The sequence below is a fragment of the Helianthus annuus genome, chromosome 9 (assembly GCF_002127325.2).
Source record: "Helianthus annuus cultivar XRQ/B chromosome 9, HanXRQr2.0-SUNRISE, whole genome shotgun sequence".
NCBI lineage: Eukaryota > Viridiplantae > Streptophyta > Magnoliopsida > Asterales > Asteraceae > Helianthus > Helianthus annuus.
Genome location: NC_035441.2, coordinates 60,617,021 through 60,625,885, shown reverse-complemented (window position 1 = coordinate 60,625,885; position 8,865 = coordinate 60,617,021). Strand labels below are relative to the sequence as shown.

Genomic DNA, 8,865 nt, shown 5'->3' with positions numbered 1-8,865 from the left:
GTACCACCAACCATAATCCCATCAACCCCGGATCCTAAAACAGCAACTACGAAAAGAAGCGCACCAGATTCACCAGGTATATAGATTACACTGATGCAAATATATCCACTTTTTTATTTAAAATGCCAAACGCATAAAACTAACTATAAAATCCTTTTACCATTACACAGACGATGAAACAACAGGAAAGCAAGGAAAGAAGTAAAAGGATAATGGAGAAGGTAACATTTTTGCCAGATTAGAAAAACCCAAAATGCATCCTTGCCGATTTTCCAAGTGAAAAAAATACTAGCACCAACGAATGCTTTGGCTTTAGCATAATATTTTGGCATCAACAACAAGATTGGAAAGCCCAAGACATCAACATCTCACTTAACGGAAGACATTTTGGCCTCAGCAACAAGGCAACAAAATTATGAAAGAAGCAAGCAAGAACCTTAACTTACTGATTGATGTTATGGGGTCCGGGCGGTTTGTTTGTTGTTGTATAAATCCTAATGTAACCTACTACCTCTATATGTCTATAAGGCTATTAGTTTTCTTAATGTTTCTGCCACCAATTAACGCCTAATGTATACATGCAACGCGCCGCGCCGCGCCGCATCATGCGCGGGCAAAATCCCACTTGAATCTTTTAACAAAATTGTTTTATAATGTAAACAAGCCTTTAAAAATACAACGATTTGTATATTATATATGGTACAAAGATAAAGTTGAAACATTATAAACTTTTGAGATAAAACCTCAATGGTCTAATATTGCAATGTAATTGAAGTTTAACTTGGAAAAGAAATGGACTCAAAACACAATTTAACAAAACTAAAAGCAAAGGGACAAAATATATTTTACTCAAAGTATGGGTGAAAAATTGAAGTTTAACTTGGAAAGGAAAGAGACTCAAAATGCAATTTTTGCAAAACTAACAGCAAGGGGTCAAAATGTATTTTACTCAAAGTATGAGTAAAAAGAGGAAATGTCGAAATGGACTCAAAACGTCATTTAACAAAACTAAAAGGAAGGGGCCAAAATGTATTTTACTCAATTTAGGGATGGAAAAAGGAAATATCACATGCATGTCAGTGGCCTTTGCCACCGACTATTTATCTTTGTGAACTTTTTGTGTTTCATAAATTGGATTTGAATTTGTGATTTACGATTTACCTATGTTTAATTTCAGTTTTATAAACTGGATTTGAATTCGTGATTTACGGATTTACCTTCTTTTAATTTTCAGTTTTGACAAAAAGAGCAAATAATGAGTATACTTTCAAGGGTTTTCATTTCACTAAACTTACTTCCACTCTAAGAGCATGTGTTTTGGTGGCGCCCCACCAAGCCACACAGCAAACAAAAGTTTTGTATTCCATTACATGCGAGCGCAGTTGGAAGCGTGGGGCATAGCCCTGATTGCGAGTCATGCCGTTGCCCATTGTTAACAAACAAAAAAAAAGAAACATGCCAATGATCCGCAGACCAATTGATTTGGGGGAGGTGGGAAGGTTTACCCACTTATGTGGGGTTTGAAAACGCCACATGGTTTATAGAAATAAAAGAAAACCCTATAACTTTTAAAGGCTGATTATACGATATTACATAACCGGATCTAATATGGTAGTAGAACTCGACTCCTTATTTAATAATCAAGTTCTTTTTCAAAAAATAAAATAATAATAATAATAACTTAATACTTCGATAAAACTATAAGAAACGGAAAAAAGCAAATCAACAAAAGATTGATAAATCACAAAAAAGGTGTTTAAGAAAATAAAGAAATAAATTAATTACACAAATATTCAATGTGATTTATCCCGTCAAACATTTGTATCTTCAGTATAGAAAGCTAAAAAGTTCTATTAAGTTCGTACAAAGTTACCTTACCGTTCTAGTTAAAAATAGAAACTTTAAAGTTTAAAGAAAAAAATAATAATTCTCCCCTTCAACCACATTACCTTGACCAATGGGGCTTTCTTCCCCAAAGGCCACCAATTCCCTAGCTAGTTATCGACAACCTTCACATCATCTATCTATCTCCCTCTAGTACCAATTAGTCTGATAAAATCAATGGTGGCAAAGCTAGAATTTTCATTGAATTATATGTAAGGGATAATATCCCTTTAAATACAAGATGAGAAGGGTGTTTAAAATAATAAACATAATCAAAACACAATAATAAAATCAAGAGAATAAGAGATAAATAAAGAAGGGATATTGTTGAATAATTTGACTGCTAATACTTCCTCTCAAGTTGGAGTGTGTAAATCAATAATACCTAACTCGCCAAGTAGAAATTTTAGTTGTGACGCTCCTAATCCTTTGGTGAAGATATCAACAATCTGGAGCTTGGAGTCAATGTGAACAGGACTAACTGCTTGATTTTTAACCCGTTCACGAACAAAATAACAATCCATTTCCATGTGCTTAGTTCGTTCGTGGAAAATTAGATTGTTAGCAATATGCCTAGCTGCCTTATTATCATAAAAAACGAGACTAGATTCTTCAAAAGGAATGGTCAAGGGTTGCAAGAGCCAATACATCCATAACACCTCAATAACATTAGAAACCATGGAATGATACTCTGCTTCGGAAGAGGAACGAGAAACACCATCCTGCTTCTTTGTTTTCCATACAGCTCCCCCAAGAGAAGCAAGTAACCTGTTTGAAGTCGCCTTGTGAATTGACAACTGAGACAATTCGAGGCACAATATGCTAAGACATTAGAACCTCCATCACATGGAAGTAGAATGCCTTATAAGGGGTATCCTTCAAGCAGTGAAGAACACAGTGTGCTGCATCAGGATGCTTTTGTCTAGGATTAGCTACGAATTGGCTTAAGACGTTAACCGCATACGTAATGACAGGCCTGGTAGCCTGCAGATAAAGCGTACGACCCACATCCAACAATATTGATTGATATCGATTTTTGGTTCAGTTTCTCTCTTATCCAGTTTAAGGTACACCAGTTGTTTTCTCTCTGTCTAGGGTTACACAACCACCACCATGGAATGGGTCAGCCGTTTCATACCAATTCCCATTCCCATTACTATCCTATCTCCTTCTTCAACCGCCTTCTTAACCTTATCCTGTTCAAACTTCAAACATGACAACTCACTTCTTTCAATAATTCTTGGAGTATAATCCAAATGACCAATTCTCACCATTTTCCCCCACTTGTCATCACCTATCGTTTCACCAAAACCCCATTTCAAGTTGCTAATCAAAGCAAGATTTCAAGATCTGTTTAGATTCAAGGTAGGCCCTTATGACCTTCTTCAGTTTCTGTCATAATATACAGTTTTGAGTTGTTGTTGACCTTAAAGTTGTTAAATTTCTGATACCCACTTGAATCTTTAGATTGTTGGAACATATAAGGTCACAAAAATGTTAGATTTATGAAAGATTTTTTAGTTTGATAATATGGGTAATTGTTGTACATCACATGTTAAATTTTATATAATCTTTTAACAAGGTCTATATGTACATAAAAATTTCGATACATAGTTCTAATACACAACTTGGTGTAGTGATAACCAAGTTGTGGTCATATATAATCGATAGGAAACAATCATAAAATATGACAAGTCATATCATAACTAATGCACCATAACTTGAGATGGATGTAGGCATACACTACCATCCACCAAAACAAAAAAAACCGCACAATTAGGAGTTGTGGATGAATATCCACTTATCAAGTTCAAAAGAAGAAAGCAACATACAACTTATTTTCTATTAGAAGTAGAGGCTTGCATCAGATAACCTTTGAGAGGGTATGGCTATTAATGGTTTCCTTTTCTTTGTCACAAATCCAAACTCATCAGAAAGCTCCAATTCTTCATCTTTAGGCAAGCTCCAATCGAAAGAGTGCAAGAGAGATGCTAATATATACACCAAAATTTTCTCTCCAAGGAGGAGCCCAGGGCATATTCTTCTCCCTGATCCAAATGGTAAAAACTTGAAATTATTTCCATTATAATCCCATTTTTGGTTTAAGAATCTGTCGGGCTTGAACTCCAATGGATTGGTCCAGTTTTCGGGATCTCGTTGGATTGCCCAAACGTTAATATAGACGGTAGTACCCTTTGGGATTGTGTAGCCTCCAACTTTGCAAGATTCATCTGGGCATCTCTGGATCAGGAAAGGAAGGGGAGGGTGTAGTCTGAATGTCTCCTTGATCACTGCATCCAAATATCTTAATTTCGGAAAATGGGATTCTTCCACAATACTATTCATACCAATAACCTCTGTTAATTCATCTTGAACATTTTTCATTACGTTTGGATTATTTAAAATCTCTGCCATAACCCATTCCGCCATTGTTGAGGTCGTGTCTGTTGCCGCAACCACTATGTCCTGTAATAAAAAATCATTGTTATTCTAGATTAAGTTGTGTTTCTTATCTATATACATATAATAAAAGAAACCATGTTTGGGACACATGGCGTTCTATAAGACAGTCTTAATTATTTTTCTAAATATTTATTATGAAAAGTCAATTATAGATAATATTAAATTTAAAATTTGTAGAAGAGATTTTAACGATAAAGACAAAGACAACTGATAATAATATATTAATTATTATAATCATATATTAATTATTAAAATCTAAAAAAATATATTAACGTTTTAAATATTTACAAAGATAAATATTTTATTTAATTGGTAGTTTTAATTGTTTTTATATTCTGATGATAAGGACAAGGATAACTGATAATCACATATTAAAATAAAAACATTTATTTTAATCAACTGTTTCGTTAAAATGATTTATTCAATACATGTACAACATGTATATTTTTTATACATGGTATATTTAGAATCCTATTTCTAATATTAAAATAAAAATATTTATTTTAATCAACTGTTTCGTTAAAATGATTTATTCAATACATGTACAACATATATATTTTTTATACATGGTATATTTAGAATCCTATTTCTAATAAAGGATTCCACTATCCCGTTTTAATTTTTTTTTTACTAAAATATTTCTTTTCTTTTTTTCTGCTGATTATCCAACAAAGTAAAATGTTATAAACCATGTAATACACAACTCTCTAACCTAATAAAAAATAAAGTGAGATGTTACAATAAGTAAATAGTAGCTCAAAGTTCTTTTTGTTAGAAAACATATTTTGATGACTAAATATTTTAATGGGTTACATTATTCGTGTAAGACATGTGTTCATTCAAATCGTGCAATACACGAGTTTTTAAAAGATGTAACTATTTTATTGCTTAGTATATAGAATTATATTTATTCAACCCGTGTAATACACAGGGTTGTAACCTAGTTAAACAGAAGGATAAATTACACTTTTCGTGTTTTATGTTTGTAGCGTGTTGCAATGGATAACCTTTAACTTCAATAATTACAGTCACAGTCCTTTATTTAGAAAACACATTACACCTTTCGTCCTTTAACACTAACTCAGTTAAAATTTTCAGTTATGTCTATCCATTTAAGGGTATTCTGGTCATTTCATATTTTTATTTATAATATATATTAATAAATAAACACTATCTTCTTCCCCAATAAATAAATACCCAGTCTCTCTCCCTCAGTTCTCTCTCTCTTCTCCATCTCTCTCTTAAAGCCGGTCACCAAATCGTTCTTGAACCCTAGATCTGATATGGCATCTGAAATTGGTTGCAATCAGAACGACAAACTGATTTAGGCAGATTGAATCGATTGCAAACTGCAGATCAATTACATATGGATATAGAAATAAACTTTATTCTCATTGGTTTGATTCTGTCATCAACAAAACATACTTCTTACATACTCTCGGGATTTATGTATATTTAAGCCTTTACTTCACAATTCATCTTCCAATCAATTCAAAGGTATTCAATCATCATCTTAATTCTTCCTGTTATCAATCTGTTTTTCAATTTTTGTTTTCATCAATCAAAGAGTACTTTTGTCGGAGTGTTTTTCAATTTAAACCTTTACTTCACAATTCATCTTCCAATCGATGCCTAAAAAAATCCATGATGAGGAGATCCAAACGGATCTGAGTTGAAGAAGAACTCCAAGACGAAAACTTACCGGGGTTTTGTCAGACTGTCGGAGGTTTGTCGGCCAGAGCCCGGCTGTCGATCAGTCGCGAGAGAGAGGAGGCAGGGGTTGTTGTGAGTGTCTCGTCGGAGATTTCATCGCCGGTAACTGAGGGTCAGAAAGATTTAGAGGGTGGTCGTGGTGTGGTGGTGTAGCCGGAGAACCAGCCATAACCGGCCGGTCATAGTCGCCGGAGTCCACTCCGGTCGCCGGTCGAGAAACGAGAGGGAGAAGGCAGGGGGTCGATAATGTGTGCGTACAAGGGTTTCAACAGGAAGAAAGAGATAAAGGGGAGGAAAGGTTTTTGAGATTTTTATATAAGTTTTTTAGTTTTGAAATGACCATTTTGCCCTCACATAAGGTGCACATGTCCTTAGTTAACTGAAATTTTTAATCAAGTTAGCGTCAAAGGACGTAGGGTGTAACAGGTTTTACAAAAAAAGGATTGTCACTGTAATTATTGAACGTAAAGGTCATCTATTGCAATCTAGTACAAACATAAAGGACGAAAAATGTAATTTATCCTAAACAGAATATATTATTTAGAGTTTATTGTAATTATCTCTAAAGGGGATGTATCATGAAAAAATTAGTTTAAACGAGAAAACAAAAAAATTAACTAAAAAGCCTAAAAAACATAACATTTTTTTTTTGAATTTTTTAATTAAAATTCGCTATTTTTAATATATAAAAAAACTTTTTTTTCAACAAATAAAGTTGTACTACACATGTGCAATAATACGAAAAAGGCTAAACCACTTAACCCACCATCCACCGACACACCCCGAAAACCTAAACCCCCCACCCCCACTCCAAAAAACATAAATCCACCCTCCCACCAAAAGCCTAACCCCCCCCCCCCCCCCCCCCCCCGCGCCCCCCGGTCACCTCCAAAAAACATAAACCCCCACCTATCCCTTAAAAAACCTAAAACTAAACTCTAAACATAAACCCCCAAAAAAAACCTAAACCCCCCACCCGCACCCTTCAAGAAACCTACCCCTCACCCCCCAACCCGCACTCCAAAAAAACCTAAACCCCCATCCCCCCACACCCAAAAACTTAATCCCAATCCTCCAAAAAAGCCTAACCCTTAAAGCTAAACTAAACTCAAAAGCTAATTTTAAGCATATAATACACACTTGTAGTACAAAGTTTTTTTTAAAGTTTTTTTATACATAAAAAGCAGCGATTTTTTATAAAAAAATGTAAAAAATTGCCATGTTTTTAGGTTTTTTTAAGTTATTTTTTTAGTTTTCTCGTTAGTTTTCTCATGATAATATTTTCTATACAATATTCCTCACCAAGCCATGGTTTTACAAAAAATCGAGAGGAATCAAGTAAAGACTTACAATTAGTAAGGCCTTAATATGAATGATGTTAAATAATTTTGGATCATTTTTCTGGTCTTTGAGCTCTAACAAGATCTCAAGAAAGTCCTTCCTTCCATCTCCTTCATAAGGTTCATCGACTTTGCTAGATTTGAGTTTGATTTTCCTGTCAATAATATAGTTAAAAATCCGTTCAACTTGTTCCAATTGCCTCTTCATTTCTTTGTGCATACCCTGCAGATCAAACCGTGACAAAAGTGGGATAAAATCAGAGATGTTTGGCTTTCCCGTTAACTCGATAATCTTGGACTCAACTTCTTGAAACCCTTCCAACATTTCACCAAAATCACCCCCTTCATTAGATTTGCTACAACCCCATAACATGTTGGTTACAACATTTAGTTCCGTATCAAAAGCAGTTTTGTTAATATCAATCTTTGTACCGATTTTGTTGTAAACTTCATTCACTGCCTTCTTACTTCATGTGTTCTCAGACTTTGAGACGCGTTTAAATTCGCGTTGCTGAGCACTTGGCTGGCTAAAAGCTTACGCACGTTACGCCAGTGTTTGTTGTTGTTGGACCATACAAGGTCCATACCACCATACGTTATGGTTAGTCCTGTGATTGGAGGATTACGATTAGCAAATGTGTTGTCATGCTCACGAGTCACAACCTTTGCTAGGTCCATGGAGTTAACCACAACATGAAGCTTACTTCCAAGCTGCAGGCTGAAGATAGGGCCATATTTGTGAGCAATCTCGGTGAATTTTTCATGCAAGTTGGAGCTGAGAAAGGGGAGGTAGCCTATGACTGGTAAGCCGTAGGGTCCTGGAGGCAAGTGAGCCTTCCTGGAATAAGATAACCTCCATACATATATGAGTGACGACGGAACTAGAACTGTTAGTACAGTCCGAGCAAACTTGTCTTGTTGGTTGGGGACTTCCCACCACCATGACCAGATTGTGAGAATAATCTTAGTTCCAACTTCTGATATCATTTTTGTGGCAAATGATATTTAACTTCTGGAGATTTTTTTTATGTATTGGACAATTACTGCAAGATACAATAACATCCATTTATACTGAAGAAAAAATAATGAGAAGATACTGCAGAAAATATGAAGTCAAATTAATGACACTAATAGTACAATTAGCATAAAAAATAATAACAAAAAGCTCATGGCACCTAATAGATTTTTATTATTATAACAAATTAATTTAAAATAAAATTATGAAAATGATAATAAACGAATAATGATGAAATGAAAAGATACTGGAGAAAATCTGAAGTCAAATTAATGATACTAAGGGGACCGGGGTGGAGCTTGTTTCCCCATGATGAAATTATACAACGTGTGGAAATTTACAAAACACCACCCTCACCTAGTGTTAAGAACGCGTCAATTTTAGAATGCGTTATTTTTTTGACGCGTGATGGGGTATGGGTGGTGAGGGAAATTGTTGGTTTTGAGGGAA

General features: G+C 34.7%; 1 pseudogene; it reads right to left on the bottom strand.

Moving 5' to 3' along the window:
* Window positions 1-3,565: 3,565 nt before the first annotated feature.
* Window positions 3,566-8,425, bottom strand: LOC110877742 (annotated as a pseudogene).
* Between the last annotated feature and the right edge of the window lie 440 nt (window positions 8,426-8,865).